At 40.4% G+C, this 22,756-nt stretch overlaps 1 protein-coding gene across 1 annotated transcript in view; it reads right to left on the bottom strand.

The window, feature by feature from the left end:
- lingo3a (leucine rich repeat and Ig domain containing 3a) overlaps positions 1–21,595 on the bottom strand; it is a 34,153-nt gene extending 12,558 nt beyond the window's left edge. Inside the window, exon 1 of the mRNA XM_044043292.1 lies at positions 21,449–21,595. The gene's annotated coding sequence lies outside the window, so the exon portion shown is untranslated. The remainder of the gene's footprint in view (positions 1–21,448) is intronic.
- Between the last annotated feature and the right edge of the window lie 1,161 nt (positions 21,596–22,756).

Raw genomic sequence — 22,756 nt, 5'->3', positions numbered from 1 at the left:
ATATGCACAGACCATTACACACAGGGACATTCACCTGATGAAAGAGAAATAGGTGGGAAAAGAAAAGTGCATTTCATTTGTTTGAGTGAGTGGCCTTGTTAATGCAAAACTGTGATTCCATTATCTGCTCAATCTGTTGATCATTGGCCCTTTTGAAAAGGAATAATGTGAGATTGGGACGTTTATCCTATGTATTACTGTAGCCTTCAATGAGATAAACTCCTACGTAATGCTCAACCACGTTGACATGAACTAATAGGACAAATACAGGGTAATAATTAGGGTTCTACTCCATTTAGTTGGCGAAAGACAGGGTCCTGCCATTGTTCAAGTGTAAGGGGAGGTCACAAACGGCTAAAACAACAAATCTAATGGTGGCCTACAACAAATGCACATTTCTCTAACTGTATGGAGCACCGGTAGGTGTGCATGCGAGTGCTCATGTGTAATTATTTGAGCCCACATGAGGTCCATGCAGCAGCTGTGCACTCTGAGGCAACATGGGAAGACAGAAGAAGATGGACGACAGGCACTGTGTGTCTCCGTATAATACGCACATCATAATATTGCCACAGTTCGACTCGCAAAGATGTGACGTCAGCGACTAACGCAGATTGATATGAAACACTCGTTTAAAGACGCCACATGGGAAAGTAATTACAATGACGGTTCAGAGTGACATTCTTGGACAGTGTAGACTCAATGACACAGTGGGATGATTAAGAATGTGTCTTTCCATGCGCCATGAATCTTTAATGGGTGAGAACTGTTTCCGGGCTTATGGATGTAAAGACTTCTACGGAGAAGAGCTAAATAATTAACGATGTTATGCTGCATAGTAATGACCCACTAACATGGAGACTTTGACCTTACCTGGAGCTAAAGTAGCCTCATATACAGTATACACACTGAGCTTCCACTTACACCGCCATGAAACTTCTAAAACTATTTTTTTCTGTGCTATAAGTCTTAACTGAGGTGTTAAAAATGAAGATATGTGCGACACTCCTCAGTCCATTTATTCAGAGTAACATTCCTCCTCTGTCTTTTGGAAATAACAACGCCTGTGATGTGTCCTTTGTAGAACATAATTATAGACATAAATCATTATACAGAAGGTATGTGGACTGCCAAATACCTCATAATTATCAGCATGACATTATAAAAATAACATCTATTCTAATGAGGTCATTCATCACTCTAATTAATGTCATTCTCTGAAACAATGTGGAGTTATAAAAGGTAATTCTTTTCTTAATTAATATATAGTCAAATGCAGCAAAGGTGATCAAAAATGTAATCAGAGCCTGTGGTGTTCGGGGAGAAGCTGGAGTTCAGTTGTTATTGTGTCATTCATCACGGTTATATGACAGTGGGGTCTGGAGAGTCTCTCATGCATTGTCTTGGTTCTTTCTTTCAAATGAAAAAAAATTGTGGGACCATTTTTCTCGACACTTGTTTCAACTACAGTTTCAAATTTAAAGGTTAACAAAAAACATGTGACTGCTTTGTAACTTCCAATTTTGTGAAAACTGTGACCATGAAAACCTTTACCTGCACCAAGGAGGTTGTGTTTTTAGCCACCTATTGTATATTTGTTAGCATAAATACAGTATATATATAAAAAACAGCTGAATCAGTCTTTAAATTTCCAAAACACTGCAAATAAGGGCATTTTTTTCAACATTTTAATACATTTTTCAGGGGGATATTATTAGTTGTATGTATCTATATGTGGCACAGCACCCACCACGACCCTCAGGTGGAGGAGAAAGCAGTAGTAAATAGATAGATGGATATTGATTATCATTGTCAAAATCTTCTGAAAAGAATAACATACAGAACCAAATATGACACTTTTCTCTTTTATTATGATTTTATAACGAAAATCATCCAATATAAGTCGTATAGAAGGACAATTTGGACTGTAGAGCAAACCAAATCTGACTGTCTTTTTTTATTTATTCCCTTCTACTGAGGCACGTTTACAGCTTAAAGTTAAAACAAATATGAGGGTTGCTTCCTACACAACATCTCCCACATACACACAGACCCTGCAAGCACAGTCGGGTTGTGTTAACACAAAGGGATCCGTGGCTCAAAAGCACATTAAGTTCGACGCTGCTCTCTGAAGAGCCACAGGCCATTACTGTGATGCAGGGTGACACATCGTCCCCCGTCACACTCTGTGATGCCAGTCATGGCTTGCAAAACCCTCAGCATTGTTTTCCTCTCAACATGCAACCTCACACACAACGTTCACTAACAGCAATTCCTTAATGTGCTCCTCACACTTAGGCCTATTAAACGGCTGGCAGACTTACTCACTCCTCTGTTTGTTTATTTGAAGGCCTCATGAGACTTGGAGAGCTCACACTGAAAAGACTAATGACAATAAAAACAAATTTTGTGTTTAGGGTAAAAATCCTTAAAAAAATAAATCCACTAAATATGGTATGGATTACATCCAGGGTTCTCAAACTGTGGTATGTGTACCACCGGTGGTACGTGAGCTTCCTCTGGTGGTACTTGGAGGAAAATGCTGTTTTACTGTATAGAGCAGGGTATGTGATCAGAGTGGAGCTGAAGAAATTGAGTGAGTAGAAAATTAAACAAGTGACAAAGAAATAATAGTAAATAAAAATGTATTAATCTAATTTCTCTATTCTAGTGTGTGAATATATGTGAGGAAGAGGAGGATGATGAGAGCAAATTATCTTATTGGGAATAAATCTGCTCCTGACTTTGCTCGACCCATTTACGCCATTGTTCTTTTAATGTTGGTAATAATGGTGTTACTTCAAGTATACTTTAAAAATAATCTCAGGTGGGACTTGGTATAAAAGGTTTGAGAATCACTGGACGACATTATAGAAACAAAAATCATGAACATTTATCCATTTTTATATCTTCCAGTATATCTTTATTTATATCTAACATGTTTTGCCCATCACTTGTGTTCACAGAGGTAATTTTAGGTGCAGGCTCATTAAGTGCGAGTTGCAAACTACACTGTTCATGCTCACTTGTTGTATCAAAACAGGATACAGTGTGTCAGTCCTGTCATCTTGATCTGTGCAAGACAATAAATGTGCATATTTCCCAAAACATGCTATGACATTTCTTTTTGGTTTATCTTTGTTTCCTTAAATTTAATGGCAATCATGTGACTTTAAAAGTAGGGGAAAAAATGACAATATGGAGGCATCGAGAACAGTTGTGGCCTTGTGGTCTTTTACTTTTGGACAAGACGACATGATTGTCACCCATCAGTCACCTACGAACTTTTCAGCCTGAATGCCACATGACCACCCTCCTCTTTAAGGCCCCCTGTCAATCAACCAGCAATCCCTCTGGACCCGTCGCAACCTTTTAGGCTACATGACTTCAGCAGGGATAAGAAGTGACAGACCACCAGGAGGGGGAGAAAATAACTGGGGAATTAGGTGGACAAATGGATCATTCAGGTTGAACAGACCTAACATTTTCATTTGGCTTTGTTCAAATGCTTTGCACATGAAAATAAACTTTAAGAAATGATAGGTTTATCGATAGATTCAGATGACGTGACTGGATGGAGTCACTGACCCATCAGAACCAGAGGCCATGAAAACATCCCCAAAATTGCTTCATACATCACGTTTAAGAACATGTACATTAAGCCTATGCTCAGCAACCAAATTAACCGTCAACTAGTTTTATAATCGCTTAATCTGGTTGAGTGTTTTTCAACTTCTTAAACGTGAGTATGTTTTGGTTTTCTTGCTCCATATAAGAAAGAAATCATTAAAACTGAATATTGTTTTGTTTGTGGACAAAACAAGACATTTGAGAACATCATCATTTCCAGGTTTCAGAAACACTGATCATCATTTTTATGACATTTTATGGATCAAACGAGTGATCGATTAATCGAGAAATAATCCACAGATGAATGATTATGAAAGTAATCGTTAGTTGCAGCCATACTCTGCAGTCTGAATTATGCTGGTTAAATATTCTGAGTGACGAACCATTTATGTTGTTTTCCCTCCTTTCTAATGACTTATACAGCAAACTCCAATGATCCTAAATTTACATAAACAATGGCAATTCATCATCTAGCTTCAGTGCTAATGGTAAAATAAACAAATACTGGGTCATTTCAGTGCACGGTTATCCAATGTAAGTTAGAGGAATAATTCAAAAAGGCTGACTCCAGTCTCCATTTCCCATAGAGGTAATAGTCTTTAATAAGAGTCACGCTTGAATGGCTATAGCTACTGTGTTTGCAGCCAAATTAAAGTCACTTTCATTTCGGGTTCATTTCTGTCATAAATTTCTCGGTGTTTATCTGGGTCACAAATGCACTTTGAAGTTTGAGACTCTTACAGCCAGTCAGACAAAGACACAGAGCGGTGGAGGTGAGTGTGATCAGTATCCCTGCTGGCTTCTATTTCTTGCCTGGCTGGCCTGTCTGTCGTGTCACCAGTCATCACTTCAGCCCAGGCTCTTTCCACGCCAACTGGCTCCACTCTCCCTCGCTCACACACACACACACACAGAGACGGGGCATATTAGGCCGGCATCACACAACAACATCACAAGCTTACTGCACACTTGTTTGCACTTCACATCATCATCACATACACACGCACGTATGCGTGCGCTCAGAGTTTTATGTGTCCCGGTTTACTCATGAAAACAGATGATTGCACAGAAATACAGGAACAGACAGGCATACATATTTGTCACTCTCAATCTCTCACACACACACACACACACACACACACACACAGGATTGTGTGTTAGTATCCAGGGGACACTGACCTTTTACAAAACTCTTTGTTTGCCAATATCTCTGAATGGAAAGCAGCCAAAAACAGAAGGAGGGGTCTCTACGGCTTCTCACTATAAACGACAAACTCTCATTCTATATTCATACTTCGACACTTGCAGTGTCCTTTTTCCTCCCTCAAGGTTGACAGCCTGTTCGACGCATCACTCGTCTACAACTGCTGGAGTCGGCTCTAATCCGTCTTGAAGCCTGCAGGCTCCGTGTCCTTCTCATTAGCTTCATTAAAAAGATCCCTGTCCTCTCTACTTCCCTTTCACTGTCTGCTGCCTGCTCATCAACCTGGCCAATTGCAACCAATTATCTGGAGTCACCGAGTATCTAAGAGAGGGGTCACACATGCACCACAGTTTCCTCTTCCCATCAGAAGGAAAGTGAGAAATGTCATCTGTACGTGTAAGATGCCACGCCACTCATGTAGGAGTCAAACACTGGGGCAAGAAACATGAGCGCACACCGTGTAACTATATACAGAGCTCCGAACATCCATTGAGATTCATTTCTCAAATTTTACATGATTGGTGGGGTTAGAGTTTCAGGCAGCAATCTAATACTGTCCTCCAGGTCCCTTGAGAAAGAGTCTGAATAGCAGTGCGAGCTATAGCGAGCAAACAGGGGGGGGCGGTGTGCAAATTGAAAGTAATCTTCAGGCCTGGATGGCTGGATTCACGTTGATTCATAATTCATCACTCGACAGCAGTGAGGTGGAGAAAGTTTTGCTCACGTAGTAAACTAGGAAGGGACATCTCTGAGAGGCATTGATGGAATCAGACGGATCGACCTCTGTGTTGTTTGAGGTCCCAGGTGAGAACGACAGGAAGACAGATGGAGCCCAGTGCGGGAGTCTGCATATTTCACATCGCATTAGACCCTACAGCTGAACATCCACGATGTTCACGAGATTAGCCAACTGTGCCAGGGTGAGTCTAACACAAACAATCGTACGCCTAATATGAAAGCTTCTCCAGTGTCACCAGCTCAGGCTTTCATAAAGCCCCTGTCCAGGGTCTATCCCGCCTTTCGCACCGGCGACGCCCAGCGGCCGCCCGACCCTAATGTGGAGAAGAAAGCGGTAAAAGATGGATGGATGTTAATCCAACTAAAACTGATGTGCGTCTGAATGAAAGTGTAATAAATCAAATTTCGGAGTAACACACCCAGATTAAGAGTCGAATTACAAATGCATGTACACCATCACTCAGACTCAAGCTGGCCTATGCACTGTATGCATGCTCCACAGTTGCCACTGCCCCATCTTTTATCGGGTAATAATAGAAGACGCTGGTACACAGAAGACAACAGAGACAAAAACATGCAAAAATCCAGTAGGGATGGCCATGAATATTAGATTATTACTTATTTTATTCAAAACTGTTAACGAGACTACTTATAACTAAGACTGTTTTATCAATTGCACTTACACAAGGCGGCAGCAGCACTAAGCATTCAGGTTAGGACGTGATGAAGAGGTTTATTGACTGCATGTTGAAGCCGCAGCTTTAAGATCAAGACACTGTGGGCCCTGCATTACTTTCACAGGCCTTTTCATGTGTTCATGTGTGAATCCTTTATTTAACCAGGTAAGAAAAATCTCTTTTTTAAGTGAGACCTGGCCAAGACGGCAGCATCAGCAGCAGCACATTTAAAAGTCACATCATAGACAGACAAAACAAAACACAACCACTACAACACAAACAAACTTTTAATTTAAATAAATCTTATTTACGTTTATCTCAAATAGATTTAAATTCCCTTGGGGTTCAGACATTTTCTCGTCCTTTCAAAAATTGGTCCAGGATGACGGGGCAGAGTATTTATGTAAGGCCAGATGGCTTAGGTCCAAAATGTACTTAAATTTAAGATAATCCTAAACACGGGACTATGTTAACATCAATTTAATTTGTTTCTTGTCAGACAGGAAGTGTATAACAAGTTTGCATCTGTTGTATTTGTTGTTATTAAAAAATATCAATTACACACTCTTTATCATGTAAATCTCTGGAAAGGCACCGCGACACAATCTCAGTATAATATCCTGAAAATACGACTGTCGCTGCATCTGTGTGACAATCTCTGAGGTATCACATTTCAATTGTGCTTCAGCAGACATTTTTGGAATGACGACTACACTCGTTCACCAAGGCTGATAATGACAAAGAAAAACAAAGGGCAATTATGAACGACACCCACATCAATCAACGGGAAATGCACACAGACATTTACGAGTAGATGTTTACAAAAGGAAGCGTTCTCCTCTGAAGCACACGTCTACAAGTTTACTGAGACATGAACAGATGCACTGTGAGTGGAGGTGACTTTGGTTGTCCGTGGTGTTGGCGCAAGGTCTCGCAACAGGACGGTGACTACAGTCTGACACTGGGAGGACGAAGGAGAAGAGGACGTTACCTCTAGAATATGTGTGAGAGTTGAGGGAAACATGTAATAAGGATCATAATGAATAAGGATCATACATTTTTTTGGTTGTTATTGAGACTGGAATAGCATAATGAAAAAGACATTTGAGCAGAAACTTGAAACTGGCTTGTTCCGTGTCTCTGCACTGTAACACGATGCCGAATGTTATTCCTGACCTCCCCTTCACCCCTCACTCATCCACTCATTTTCATCCGTCTTCCCTGACTGTGAGTAAACAATTGGCTAAAGGAACCTCTTTAATTCATCATAGTGCTGTGCTGTGATTGTCCTTTGTGCCACTGTTTATGTGCTTCATCTCAATAAATCCTTCCATCCACCTCCCAGGTTTTCTAATATGCAGCCAGTTTGGCTAATTGTCCCAGTTTCGTGTTTGATCATCATGGTAACAGCTCCCTCTCTCCTAAGAACAGGACATTTAGTTCCACTTTGTAACTCTCAGTTCTCTGGATGTCTCCCGATCCAGGAGTTGGAGCCACGTTCAAATGAAACAGGTGGGGTTAGGGTTAGGGTACAAAAGTATTGTCCTTCATATACTAAGCAAACTGGTCACAGGCAAATATCCTGGGATATTTGGGATGATCCACCTGTTTTAATATGTATCAACATGTCCAATGTTTCTTCACAGCTCTTTTCTATCATGTCTTTTTTCCTGAGGTTCAAATGAATATCAGAACACACTCTCGCCATTAGTTTTTGAACCAACAATCTGACATGAGCATAACAATCTCGCACAATCTGACATCAAAGTCTTGCAAAATCCACACAGAGGTTTATTTTATAAGTCTGGGTTTACACCATAACGACATTGTGATGAAATATATAAGGTCTTTTGTCTCCTTGTTTGTATGGCCTACTTTATTGCCCCACCCTCTAATACTGCGCTACTGTCTACTTTACCTCCCATGTCTCCATCTTGCAACTTTAATCTCAGAGCAGCCAGGATAGAGAGACTCTGAGAGAATCTGGGATGGCTGACAGTCAGAAACAGCCTTTGATGAAACGTGACCTTCTGTAAGTAACAAACAGAAACCCTAGTGTTTCAATTGTTTTCAAAGATGTCCTTTTACATTTGCATTCTTCTGTTTGACGCATCTCACAAGGTGACAATATCAGAATATATAAAACATCCGCTGAATGTTGTGAAGTACATACAGGTCTCATGAACATGCAAGACAAATGTTTGCACACAGTTCTCATTCTCACCACGCTGAGCCTAATAATGTGAAAATAGCGAGGTCTGTGATTCGGGGGTAATTATCCGAGAGTGTTAATTACAGGAGGAATTCTGAGGCAATTATAGAATCCAAGAAAGGAGCTGGCACTGAATCTGCTCTCCCGGCACAGAAGCTGTCTCACATCACTGCAGCTAATTGTTGATTAATCTTCAAACATCCATATCACTTTGCTGCATTAAAAAAAATCCTGCACTTAAATGATTGGAGATAATCATTCATTTCTTATATTAAATATAAATGTATTAGTTCTGCACCCTTTTTTTAGCTCTTTATCTCAGTTAAATAGTGAGTTGATGCTCATCTGTTTATAGCTGTGAGCCAAAGTAGAAGAAGAAGCAGATCCTGTAACTGTACCACGTCTTCTGAGAGATTAGCTAATGCAACAATGAGCTTCTTACTAAAGAAAGGCAAGACGTCAAGCGCTTGAAGAGAAGTAGAGATGGCAAAAAAGAGTGGGTGTGAAGGTGAAAGGACAAAGAAAAAGAGAAAAAAGAGGATGTCTTTAAGAGCTGGACATTCAAAATAGCAAACAAGCAAAAATAATAGAGACAGAATGACTGATGAAAACTGAATATAAATGTGTGAAATGTTTCAGGGAAGGTGATGAGGGATTATACATCCAGGAAGAAGCATGGAGGGAGGAGAATCTGGGGAAAGGATGTCAAAATAGAGGCACTTCAGAGAAACAGACTGTAACTGTGTGTGTGATCAGATGGTTGGTTGACAGTCGCTCTCTTTAAGCTCTCTGGCATAAATCTCAACTAGAAAGCGGTTCCATCACAGAGCGTCGCTGCCGTCCATGAGACAACTCTGACTAATAGGAGCGCCTAATAGCAGGGCGTGCACAACGACGGTACATTTGCAAATGTGTCTGTATAAATTGGGCAAATAAAAGAAAAAGAACAAGAGAAAAGAAATCCAGGTTGTCAGCTTCTGTGATGAAGGCTTACGGAGAGAACACAGAAGGAAGGCGAACGAGAGGAAGAGCGAGTGCAGAGAGGGAGGAGAGAGTGACTCAGCTGCCCTCCCTCAAGGAGTAAGAGAAGGAAAGCATGGAGGAAGTGCAGAGGAGGGGTGTTTATGCTCCCTCTGCTCTTCACAGACATCATCTGAAAAATTCAGAAATAAAAAGAGAGGCCAAAACGGGAGCCGTGCAAACCTTCAAGGGTAATTTTACAAACCACAACTGCCCCTGACGTAGGAGTGACGGTGTCCTTAGAGAGGATCACCACACAATATCACCAACAGGGCGATTATGACATCATGGCCACAGACATGGCATGTGATGGAGCCTCATCAGCATGGATGTATTCTAAGAACTGGATAGAGCTCCTCTCCTTCATTCTTATGAAGCTGTTCACTCATAGAACGCAGAAAAGGTTTATGACTTCTGCGTTTATTACCAGGTTGTGTGTAGAGCATGTAGTGTTACTCCCACAATGCCTCTGGGCTCTGTGACTGAGCTGTCCATGTTCTCTACTTGCGCAACGTTCATGAACAGCCAAAGGCATGATGGGAGTAACACAGTAACAGCTGCGGTGAAGGAAGATCTGTCGGCGCTTACTGTGACATTAGATGTTATATATAATATAAGATGTTTTTACAAGGTTAGATTTTGTCGATAATGTCTTTTAAAAACGTTAGTCCGCCTCAGCTCTTCATTGCACTGATATGTACTGTGTGATAATAATCGAAGGTGCAGTAAACAAAACCACAAAATACACCGTACATCGTGAAATATTTTTATATTTATTGGATGTTTATTTGACATCATCAAATTTATAGGGTAAACACATATTTAATATTTACACAACAGTTTCATTGTCCACAAATAAAGCTCACTATTATTATTATGATTATGACATTGATATAATATCAATTTACTGATCATGAAATATTAAAATAAAGTCAGGCCAGAAAACCTGCAGGCTAACATGATCAAATGATTAAGATAAATAATGTTTGCATATCGTACGGCGTTCAGCATTTCCCGAGCAATTAGCGACGTTCATGGCCACGCTTTGGTGTGATCGTACCCAGCTGTGAAACTCCATGAATTAAAAATATAGAATATAAAGATCTATAAATGTCTATGTCCATGTCTCGATGTGAACAGGGAAAATTACTTTTGGAGTAGTTTTTGTTGCAGTACCACGAGTGGCCACTGGAAAACATTTGCAGTGGTGCTCTATCCAGTTCTTATAAAGCGTCTATCCACAGTCTTTAGTTCCAGCTACGTGCACCAAGTAATTGGGTCCTGCCTGCACATTAAACATAGATCTGTTATGACTTCCCACAGGAACTCAGTATTGAATACACTGGGATGAAACGGCATCGCAGATAGAGTTCGAAATAAACTGCAGTGCACAAAAAAAAAAATAAATCTCTGCAAACAAACACAACCAGGGCTACACATGAAAGTACAAATTATTTACAGGGTCCTTTGAAAGTGTTTAGTCTGACATTTGTTGTGAGAGGCAGAGGAAGGGTAAAGACAACGTTCTTTGAAGGAAAGCCGATGGTGCTCAATGTCAGGGACGTGGGGAGAGAAAGGCAAGGTTGAAAGAGGTGAGGCTGGTTCTGACCGAGTGCTATCATTCAGGCTCGCTGACATGCACACAGGCTCGTCCCCTGTGATTCTCTGATCAATGTTTTGGTTTTTTTCTTGAAAGAAAAGAAATATGAATGAATTAATAATGTATTTCTAACGATGACAGGCTTGAGCACAGAATGATCCCCCTGCAACACTGTCCCACTGTGACTCTTCTGGGCCCCGTGATAAATTCATAAGGTTCCCCTGATATCCACAAGCGGCTCATCCTCTTCACACCAGTTAAAGCCAGCGGAAAGTGACAGGAGGACATGAAGAAATACACAGACGTGTTTATCACATGCACTGGATATTCATAGACAACACAAAACCACAGATTGTGATATACACCGACAAGCAGCATGCAGCCAGCCTTCACGTATATAAACGACTACTGTGCGACAGCTACTTTACAAGTATAGAGTCTATAATGCCCCAAACAACAGTGGAGATACTCGACACAGGTGTGAGTCTGTTCAAAGCACAGAACAAACACTTCTGACAGACGAGTCCAACGCGTATGTTCCCAGAGAGAGGGACAGGAAGACGAAAGGAAGACGGCAAGGGAGGAAGAGGAGCCAAGGTCTGTTGAGCAGAACCTCGTCACACCCATCTGTCAAGGTTACAGCTGCAGATTTATTAGCTCAAATGGTGCAGAAACAAAACAAAGATTTTCTCCAGGCACCGACGTCCTTTTACAAATGAAAGGCCAGAAAAAGCGAATGCCTAAAAACACACTTATGCTGCAGCTCCACACAAAAACACACAACATTATGCCTTTTCTTTTTATAGCTGACACTATCATTCTTCAAACACTTCACTCAGCCTCTCTTCAAACTGTATTATGGCACAACTTCATATTGAAATTATCACCAAAATAATCTCAGATTTGTTTTGTCACATACTGGGTCAGCTGGGAAAGCTCAGTTTAAATCAGCACCTCCCTAGTAAAGTTCTGGCCTACATTTTTATGTCAGCAGGTCTTAACACCTTTAAGCTCAAATGCACCGACGAACACAGAAGAACATCCTGGATATTACGGATGATGTAAAATGTAATGATGTTCAGTTTTTTCATGAAAATAAGATGATCATATCAGAATATTTGTCAAAATAATTACAACATAATTGTTTTACCCTGTCGTGCAAACTCTCGTCCAAGAGAATTGTCTTCAAGAAGACGTGAGAAGGCCTCGGTCTAAAAGAACCTTCTGCCGTGGAAGGTTCTTCATTATCCCTCTTTTAAAGACGGTCCTTCAGAGGCCTCTTGGAGGAGAGGTGAACTTTAATCCAGTCCCGTTGCCTTTATCTATTCTCCTGAGGATACAAAGCCTTGGATGTCCCGAGATAATAACAACAAACCATAATTTCCCAGCAGCTTTCACTGAGGCTTTACAGTGGAAGGACACCGAGCTGAAGAGAATACAGAAAACTTAGAACCAGCTCGTCACTGAGAAAGTGAGGCAGACACGTTTTTCAAAATCGAAGGCAGACCAGCTCCTTGGAGATCTTGCATCATGTCTTTCCTCTGAGGTGCTGGAGAATTATGGAAGCGTAGAGACATCTAAGGGCAACAGAGAACAACAGATGCCGAAATTCCAAACGCTACAGTCAAGACACGGCAGGAAAGTGAAGAAGATGGATAAAAAGGTAAAACTCCAGCAAGTCCAGTTGTCTATAAACTCTTGAGGATATAATGACCCAGATAACTGAAAAACCTCAGATATTTGCATTCTGCTTATTATCAATTACTTTTGCCATTTGTTTGCTTCTTCTCTCTCTCTCTCTCTCTCTCTCTATCTATCTATCTATCTATCTATCTATCTATCTATCTATCTATCTATCTATCTATCTATCTATCTATCTATCTATCTATCTATCTATCTATCTATCTATATATATACATATACATATATATATATACATATATATATATATATATATATATACATATACATATACATATATATATATACATATACATATATATATATACATATACATATACATATACATATATATATATATACATATATACATATATATATATATATATATATATATATACATATACATATACATATATATATATATATATATATACATATATATATATATACACATATATATTCAAGGCTTTTTCAGCGCTGCTAAAACCCTGGTTTTTATAACTAAATCACATTTCACATAATTTCAAGACAATTTCAAGGCAGTTTCAGCTGCACTTTCAGGCAAAATTATGTCTCAGAGAGCGTTTAAAGCAACAGAATGTTTTTTTTATTTCATTCCCTTTAAGATATACAAACTGTGGATAGGAACATTGGAACAAAATAGGAAAAACAGACAATCACCTGGGGCTGGGAGGGGCTTATGACTCAACATTTATGATTAGCGATGTACAGATGTTTGCTCTTTCACACATGCAGCTCACGGCCAGAGACTGTTCCTGTGAGACATGCTCTCACCTACTGTAAATATTCTGTTTGGTTCAGGACAGGGTTGGTGCCAAAGTGTGAGGATTATTTAGAAACATCAGCAACACGACACTCACGTAAAAAAACAGCAAAACAAATCAAACAAAAACACATATGTCAGAACAGCCCACACTAATCTGTTCAGTCTGATACTGATCTCCACTTTGGTCAAATGATTAAGGTTCAATCAGTGGCAGAGAAGAAGATCAGAGGTTAGGGGCTGATATAAAGATGCAAAGAGACGTGAACCTTTAACCTTCATTTATACCATTAGCTCACTGGCATTCAAATGCCAACGCCTTAATGAGCTTGAGTGCAGGAAGTGGAGGGAGAAGCAGTCAGCACTTGAGGAGCTCCACAAATAAAAATACTGACATGTATCTTGTGTGCTGGAATATCTATTCTTGCCCATCACATTAATCTTCATCTAAATGCATTATCATCACCTTGCAAGTAGGCGACATGCTCAGCTGAGTCAGACCGACTGTCGACGACAGAGCCCTTTTGAGGGATGATTAATTCATCCACTGCTTAATACCCTTGCACGGTGTTAACTGTGCTCAACCACAATACGCAAAGGTTTCATTAGAGTCAAAGTCATTAGTTGGTTCAGGACTGTGGGGACACACAATAATGCTACTATTTATTGACACACATTTAAAAATCAATTAGAAGAGGCTGGTGTGTGTGTGTGTGTGTGTGCTCTATGTACCCAAGTTTGAGGGTCATTGTGTCAAAGTGTTGGGGTTAAACGTTTAGTTATGATGTGAGTGGACAACTTTAGGCTGAAAACTATCATTGTGAGGACATACTGTACACATTCAGAGGGCTTTTTGAGGGTTAAAACCTTACAATTAGGTGTAAAGTTGGGTCAGATTATTGTTAAAAAGGTAACAGAGTTAACCATGTGGGACCACAAATCCGGACAAACGTAGAAGATGGTGTTAATATTGGTTTAACGATAAAAATGGGTGCTTGAAAAAAAACAAAGGGGTTTGTTATAAGGTTAAGGAATTAGAAGGTGAGACTGCAGATTGCAACAAGCCAAGGACTCCTCTGCTCATCCCTCCCTTTAAGGAAGCTATGGTATAATAGTACACTCTTTCATAATTCTTGCTTTAAATCATGAAACACATCCATGGTGTTCACATTTAGACACTGCATCCATAAAGCCGGTAGAGGATAGATAACAGATGGATGGGTGATGGATGATACATGACTGATGAGAGATAAAGGGATATTACAAATCTGCATTTGAATAATTAACCAAAGTAGTGACGTTAAATCAAAAGGTTTCAACTTACATCTGTAATGCATCAAAATCTTTGCTCAGGACCTAAAACACAGGACTCTATCAAGGACAAAACTATAAGACCGTTCAGTAATATGCATCAAACAAATAAACATGATAAACATGAAAAAGGGTCTATTTTAACTCACAGGAGCAGAGTCAAAGTTCTTTAGGGTTGGGTTTATATAACTTAGGGGTGTGGTTAGGAGTGGGAGGAATCTTGTGGGTGTGAACAAAGGCTCTTGCCTAAAGCGCATACATTTTTCTATTATACATTTATATAAACATATTTATGGTGAGGGTATTGAGTCTTATGAACATCCTCACAACTAAAGGCAGATATGTGTGTCAGAATCAGCCCGAGAACACAAACACGCTGTCCGCTTGTGTCATGTGTGTTAACCTAATCTTGTTCACGACTACATAATTGAAAGACCCTAATTAAAGATCAATCTCATGTGCGCGGCCCATGGAGAGACGCTATAAAAGATGTAACCTGAGTCAGCACACAGAACACAGGTGGGTCAACGCAGCACTTCAGCACACTGTCTGCTGTTTACTCGACTCAGCTGCTATAGTGTGGTGACAATTTTGACAAGATGTACTCGGTTTAAAACAAGAGAGAGAGAGAAAAGGCTGAATGAATTTGACAGCATTTGAGTTGTTGGTGAAAGAGATGAAACGCCATATTTTGAATCAGAGAGCTGTCTGAACATCAAAATAATTTAGTTTTGGATACGTTTTCAAAATGTTTCAGTCTGGAGGACAAGCTGTTGCCCTTCAGTGATCTGTGAGGTGACGTGAGGTCATAGCTATTTAAATTGTGCTGTATAGATTTGCAGACGCAGCCACTTTTGGACTGAGGACGATCAAATGCGGCGTCTTATTTAAGAAACTAGATTCAAAAAGGTTTAGGGCTGCATGTAAACGACCTTTGACCTGATCGTCTGCCTCCTCTAGCTTACAGTTCATCAGGAGGTCCAGGCAAATGATGCAGCAATAAAAAAAAAACACTCCGCATCTCGGGCTGAAAATAACATTTATAGGCAAAGCAGAGGGAACTTGTCCAGTGGGGTTTTTCAGTCTGATGAACCCAAATTTATTTTCAAAGGACGTTCAGATTATTTTTCTAGATTTAAGAGATGTTTCAGCTCCAAGGCGGATAAACACATCATTCCGTAAATAAACAGTTATGAGCAGAATACCTCGGTTCATTGCTGCTGAAACACTTACACAATCTTCACCGCGTCTATATGGTTTTGTCCTGATTTTAAAAAGACTAACAGCACACACGGACACACCGACAGAATGATGACTGAGGTCGGGTCAGGTTTTTTGCCTTCACACACTACCTATTTCTATTTCTGTCTGTAATATATTAATATATATAAAAAAACTATTCTTGTAATTCACCATTATAAATTTTCCATAGTGCATTCACCACAAGTTGCCAAGGCTGATACATGTTGGGAATCATTCTTCCCCATCAGGAAGCAAATGCAGCTGCTTGCATGTCGAAGTTTCTGTTTATGGACTCAAATGAGTTTTTGATAGCACATTTTCCAAACTCTACACTTGAGGGCCTCAAAGTGATGCATTTTAAAACTAAAACTGATTTCAGTGGGTGCAGCCTAAAGAAAATTATTTATTAGGAACCGTTACCCACAGTTCAAAGGGAATGGGAGATGCTAACAATGCTATGCAGTGTGCATTAGTAAACCTCTGTTAAAATCCTCTCTTCCTCTTGAGTGCACAGTGGCTGAGAGCTCAGGCAGGGCTCATGGAAATCAATTTTCTCCTGCAAATGTGAGTCATGATGCTTGATACATACCGGTAGAATATTGTTTTATGGCACAGTTGCAGCACCTCACACTGCCAGCAGCAACAGAAATACATAAAATGAAATGAGCCAGGGAGATGACAAGTGTAAACTCCCCGAATAAACTGGTGTTCATTCTATACTACAAAATGGTGCGGGGAGCCGCTTTGCTCCTGATTATGCTCAAAAGGCACATGAATTTAACATCATCAAATACCAGGTTACTCAAAAGGTTTAGACTTAAAGAACCTCGACCTGCTGAAAAGTATTCATATTGGTCCAACAGAATAAATCCAGGCCAGAAGTGGGAGATGAGTCTCTGAACTCCTCTTAAGTGTGAACGCTCTGCCTACCTCGACTCATGAGATTCTTTGGCCTTCCTTTCACTATGAAATGCCACAGCTATTTCATCACACCCTCTTTCATCCAGAGACCTCAGAAAATATAAAATATGCAGCATCCAAAGAGCAAAACACCCCTTTTTCTCACTCCGTCTCATCTGCACCGAGGCTTCTGTCCTCCTGAGTCAGTCCAGTCAAGTCACATGGGTTCAATCACGCGCTCAAACAAAGTTGTTTCATTTCTTCAAGAGAAAGAGTGACACAGGAGGAAAAGTGCAAATCAAAGTACCTGTGGTCTCTGGACTATGATTATTATAAATAGCTGTAGCAGACATAAATGTGAGCCAATATATAGTCAAATCTATTTTCTAAATTAGACAGTGGTATAATTCAAACAGCAAAAACACTTCCTGAAGATCAATGGAGTCCCCGCCATCAGAGCGCTTTTATTTCTTTGCTGCATTGTAGTGGGTTGACATATTGCTTTGGCTTTGAACCTGCTTTGAACAAAAGCTCTGTTGTTACTCGAGGTTCCATTACAGTAATTTGAATTAATGGTATCACGGTGACAAACTGCAGCACAGACGACGCGTCTTCACTGCACCACGTAGTCATTTGTCAAGAAAGTGGCTGATAAATGCCTGATATTATCTTTAAAAAAAAAAAGAAGAAAATATTAAAACAATATCCTTAAAACAGCTACAGGAATGATGAATAATACATACTGTATCTGTAAGATGACTCATGGATAAACTCTCTATATTGCTCAAAGTAATGTAGAAATTATGGAAATGATTAAAATGAACAGTAAATAGCAGTCTCTCCTTTTGAATTGCGCCGTCACTGGTCCAAACCATGAAAAAATGTCCTTTAAAAGCTGGAAACAAAGACAAGAGGAGGTGCAGGAGTCTAGTTCTCTCTCAGATTAATTGTATGTTGAAAGGTTATGGTGTAATTATTAAGCAATAACACAAAAACTACATAATAACTTGTCTTAAACAGACATTTTCCATAAAAAAGGCTTAGCATCAAATTAACATTTACATTCAGCTCATGTTGGTGAGGATGGAAAAGTCATCGTTTATGTAACAGGGATGTGTTATGAGGGAACCTGGGAACCTGACGGCGCTTTTCCATGATGCAGTTCTAGTACGACTTGGTCTGGTTACTCGTTCTGGACTTCCTGCATGACTGATTTAACGCATGTTTTCAGGATCTTTAAGTCTTTTTATCTGACCGGCGTTGTGCGATTTGAATCCTGTGTCGGACGCCACACTCAAGACTCTTCCAGTGCCGACACTCGCTGACCAATCAAATTAAATTAAGTTATCATCTAAGATCTGCATTAAAGTTATGGACCTACAGAGGAAAGGTAGAACAGGAGAGGAGAGTCTGCACACACACACAGGGTCATGACCGCTCCATGACCGCTCCATGTCCAAAGGTACCAGCAAGCAGCCAATAGCCACTCACCGCTGCACTCTTTCCCTTCTACACTTGATTCCTTTATCTTTGCCCTCCTCCTGACTCACTCTACACTCACTACCTTCGGTGTAAGTGCAGCATCGCACAGATGAGGGACGCATCTCCTCACTGCCCTCATAAATCCTCCAGAGTTGAAAATAATCAGGCTGAGCTTTGGCAGATATAAACCGAGCTTATGTCAGTATTGAGCGCAGCTGACAGCTTTATGTGTAACAGAAAGCAACAGAATAAGAAGGTGAGCGTAGGCACAGTAATGAACGACGCGAACGGGCCGGATTGTGAGCCGCACATGGACCCGTCAGCAGGCGTTTCATTACTGACACATGAATCTGTCAAACAGGGCTAAGTGGCATCTTGAGGATCATTAGGTGCTGTTGGATAATTGGGTCGACTTGAATGCGGGTTTTCTCCCTTTGATTTTTAGACAGCAATGGTGTCTGTGATTCTGTACAAGCACGCAGTAAACCATGGGACACCAATGTCACGTGATACAAGTCAAGAAATACACTATGGCATGCTTCAAGGCTGGGTGACATGGGCAAAAATGTTTAAAATCAGACAATATTGATAAATATTGTCTAAATAATGTGTGTTTTCATAATCAATAAATCTGTCGAGTAATCGCTTCATCCATAAAATGTGAGAACATTTGTTTTTCAAGCCTTGAAATGATGATGTTCTCAGATGTCACAAACCTGAATTATTCCTTTTTAATGATTTCTTAGTTACGTGAAGCAAAGAAACCAGAAAATAGTCAAATTTAAGAAGCTGAAACATTAAAAAATTAGTCATCGATTAATCGAGTAAATGTCAAATAATTACTTAAACTCCATTTAACAAAAGCAAACATTTGTGCAACACAGAAACACTTCCATTCAGCTCATGTTGGTGAGGATGGAAAAGTCATCGTTCAACAACTTGGACAGCTGGGTAAGCTAATGGAGCGCACCCTCGCGTGAACCTGTGACACTAAACATTCACAGATTCAAACTTGAACGATCAATAACATTTAAACGAAACATTGTTGAAACACAATCGAGATCGAATCACAGCGTTATAGAGACGACAAGCTACAACCTCATTTTCAACAAAAAGAGCCGGAGAAACTACAGCAATATCTCCGTGTAGTCATTAGTGACACCGGAGCACAGGGACCGGTGTGAATTATCATGTACAATAACACTGTGACATTTACACAGTGGAAGGCGGCTCTTTTTGATGAAAATGAGGTTTCAACCTCTGTCCGTCGTGCAGCGTCGGCCCTCTTGAGCCCCTTTTTGCTTACGCAGCTCTCAATGATATTTAATTTTTATTTCATGAGCACCTTATATCTATTTCGTGTCATGTCTGGAGCTCCGTATATTAGTGAATGACATTTAATCCAGCAAATCACAGTATTCCAAGGCCTAAAGACAGCCTTTTTCTTTATTTTCTCCCCCCCAGGCAACTTCATTTATTAATGGCATTAGGGATGTGAAGAGGATTTTAACTAATAGGATTAGAAAGTGTTTGAAAAACAAATGACAGACACTGGCTTTACTGTTCACCAAGCTTCATCTACAGAGACACGGATGTCCAACAACAAAGCATAGATCAAGTCTCCATGAGGTGCAACTTAGTGGAATCTTCACAGGATAAAGGTCTAATGCCTCAGTCTTTCTGGAACGATTCATCATTTCAGAGTTCAGTACTTGGAGCCATAGAAACCACAAAAAGACAGAAAACTATTAAAACTTTGATGACAGCTATGAATAACAACAGATATGCAATAACAAATATACGACACTGTTAAGTGTAGGACATCTTGTCAGCGAAGGAGCAAATTAAAGCTAAAAAAAAAAAAGCCTTAACATTTAACATTTCCATAACTGCACTGACAACTGAACAAAGCCACAACACAGACAGGAAGAGAGCCGGGAGAAGGCTGAACAAACACAGGCACAGGCTTAGATGTGTCAAACTGACGACAGGCACCGAGCCGATCACACTGAGATGACTGCAGGGATCGATCAGAGGCTGCGTTCCCCTCTCTAACCCACGCTTAGATCATTAAAATCTAATTGAGGAATGGTAACCAAAGACACACACACCCACACACACACAGACAGTGGATGTGCTTGAAAGGAAACACATACAGCACCATTTCAAGGATGACAATAGAGTAGCAGAGTGAGATTAAGAGATCTGATGTTCATCTGAGATTAAAAAACAACACACACACACACAAATTGATCCACTGGGACTGCACCATGACACAGTGATAAGAGGCTGAGGGATAAACTAGTGCCACGGTGATCACGGGTGAACCTCGCGTTCAATAGGGTGAGAGTGGACACAGGGACTCAGAGAAGACACAGCGCACATATATAATGTCTCACTGTGGTAATGGATCACAGAGAGGAATGTGTGTGTGTGTGTGTGTGTACTCAGCTTTACCTCTGTGGGACCTTTTCTGGTATCAACACTGACATTTTCAGGACAAGTTGTCCTCATGGGGACTAACGAGGCAGAGCCTCATTTCTGAGGCTCTGGTTTCAAGTAAGATGTGAACTGTGGTTTGGGTTAAACATGATCTGGTTACCCAAATAATTGCAAGTCTACAACACACTGTGCAAACCTGTGTGAGTAAGTGAGTGTATCCATTTTGGTTCCTTTTTGGTATAAACACAGAATTTGTCAGGAACTGTCGTCCTCATGGCGTCCAAAGCCTGGTCCTAATGAGACAGAACCTCATTTCTGAGGCCCTGGTTGAGGTCAGAAGTTAAGATGTGTATAGAGTTAGGTTAAGGTTAAGCATTGACTGGTTATGGTTAACGTTCAGGGAGAGAGGTTTGGTGTGGATGTCCAAATGAATGAAAGTTGATTGTCTTAAAAATAGCTGTGCTGTCCTCCACATGTGCATGTGTGTGTGTGTGTGTGTGTGTGTGTGTAGAAGTTGTCTCACCCAGGACTAGAACTTGCACAGCTCCTCTTCCACATCTGCAACTCTGTAGTGGTCTTTCTCTGCTCAGATCTTTGCAGGATAACCTTGCTCCTCCGGATTGTGCTTTTTCTTTCTCCTCCTCTTCTTCTTCTTCTTCTTCTTATTCCAACGGCAGTGACGGCAGCAGTAACAGCAGCAGGAGGACTGTGCTGCATTCGCTCGCCTTACCTTACCTTACACTCTCCTCGCAGAAGCTGATGCCGAAATATCCAGCGACACTCAAGTCTCCGCTTCTCCTGTCTGTCTGTCTGTCTGTCTGTCTGTCTGTGTCTCTCTCTCTCTCTCCTCCTTCTCCTCCTCCTCTTTTATTGTGCTATGAAAACTGCATTAGCTCTGCGCCTCTCGGCTCTCAGCTCCGTCTGTGAGACACCGGCAGCTCCGACTGATGCTGCTGCTGCTCCCGCAACTGAACCGCATGTGCAGAAGTGTCCTGGTGTGTGTGTGTGTGTGTGTGTGTTACAGAGGACCCGGCTGCTGTTAATTGGGGCTCCGCTCTCTCGCTCTATCTCGGTTTTGCGGCACGTTCACGTCCCGTGGGAGAAAACTAAAGGAGCTCCTCTCTAAAATTCGCCTCGTTTCAGCTTTCAGTCCGTGGACACTCAAACATTCTCTGCAGGGACTGCATTGACATCCACGCGCGAAGCGAAAATGACCCCAACTATAATACATAAATATCAACATATATATATATGTATATACATATATATATATACATAGATATATATGTATATATATATATATACATACATATATATATATGTATATATATATACATACATATATATACATATATATTTATTTATTTATTCATTTAATAATACTATATGGCAATTTATAAAGATTCCATGTGTAGATAGATAGATAGATAGATAGATAGATAGACAGACAGACAAATAGACAAATAGATAGATAGATTTGTCATTTGATCTTATATCTATTGATTTAACAAGCCTTTTCTTGTGTCCTACCTACATAACATCAGCCAACAAGCATGAACAACACTGGCAGTGTGAAAAGAACATTAAACTCCCTGAAATACATTTCTCATCATCAACATCTTGTGTTTGCACCTCTGCCTTGTGGGAGCTGCCTCAGAACTGTGAAACACATTTAATGCAAGCGCTGTTGAACTGTTGAATCAGTCACTACACAGTCACAGGTGACTCAGCATCTTACTACACTCCTTCTTCAATATTGCACCATTTTTCTACTTTCTGTGTCTGTTTGCTGACTTTTATTCTCATATTGATATTGACTGTAACATATTGT

This window comes from Solea senegalensis, linkage group LG14 (genome assembly GCF_019176455.1).
Source record: "Solea senegalensis isolate Sse05_10M linkage group LG14, IFAPA_SoseM_1, whole genome shotgun sequence".
Classification (NCBI taxonomy): domain Eukaryota; kingdom Metazoa; phylum Chordata; class Actinopteri; order Pleuronectiformes; family Soleidae; genus Solea; species Solea senegalensis.
This window is presented reverse-complemented; position numbering and strand designations above follow the sequence as displayed.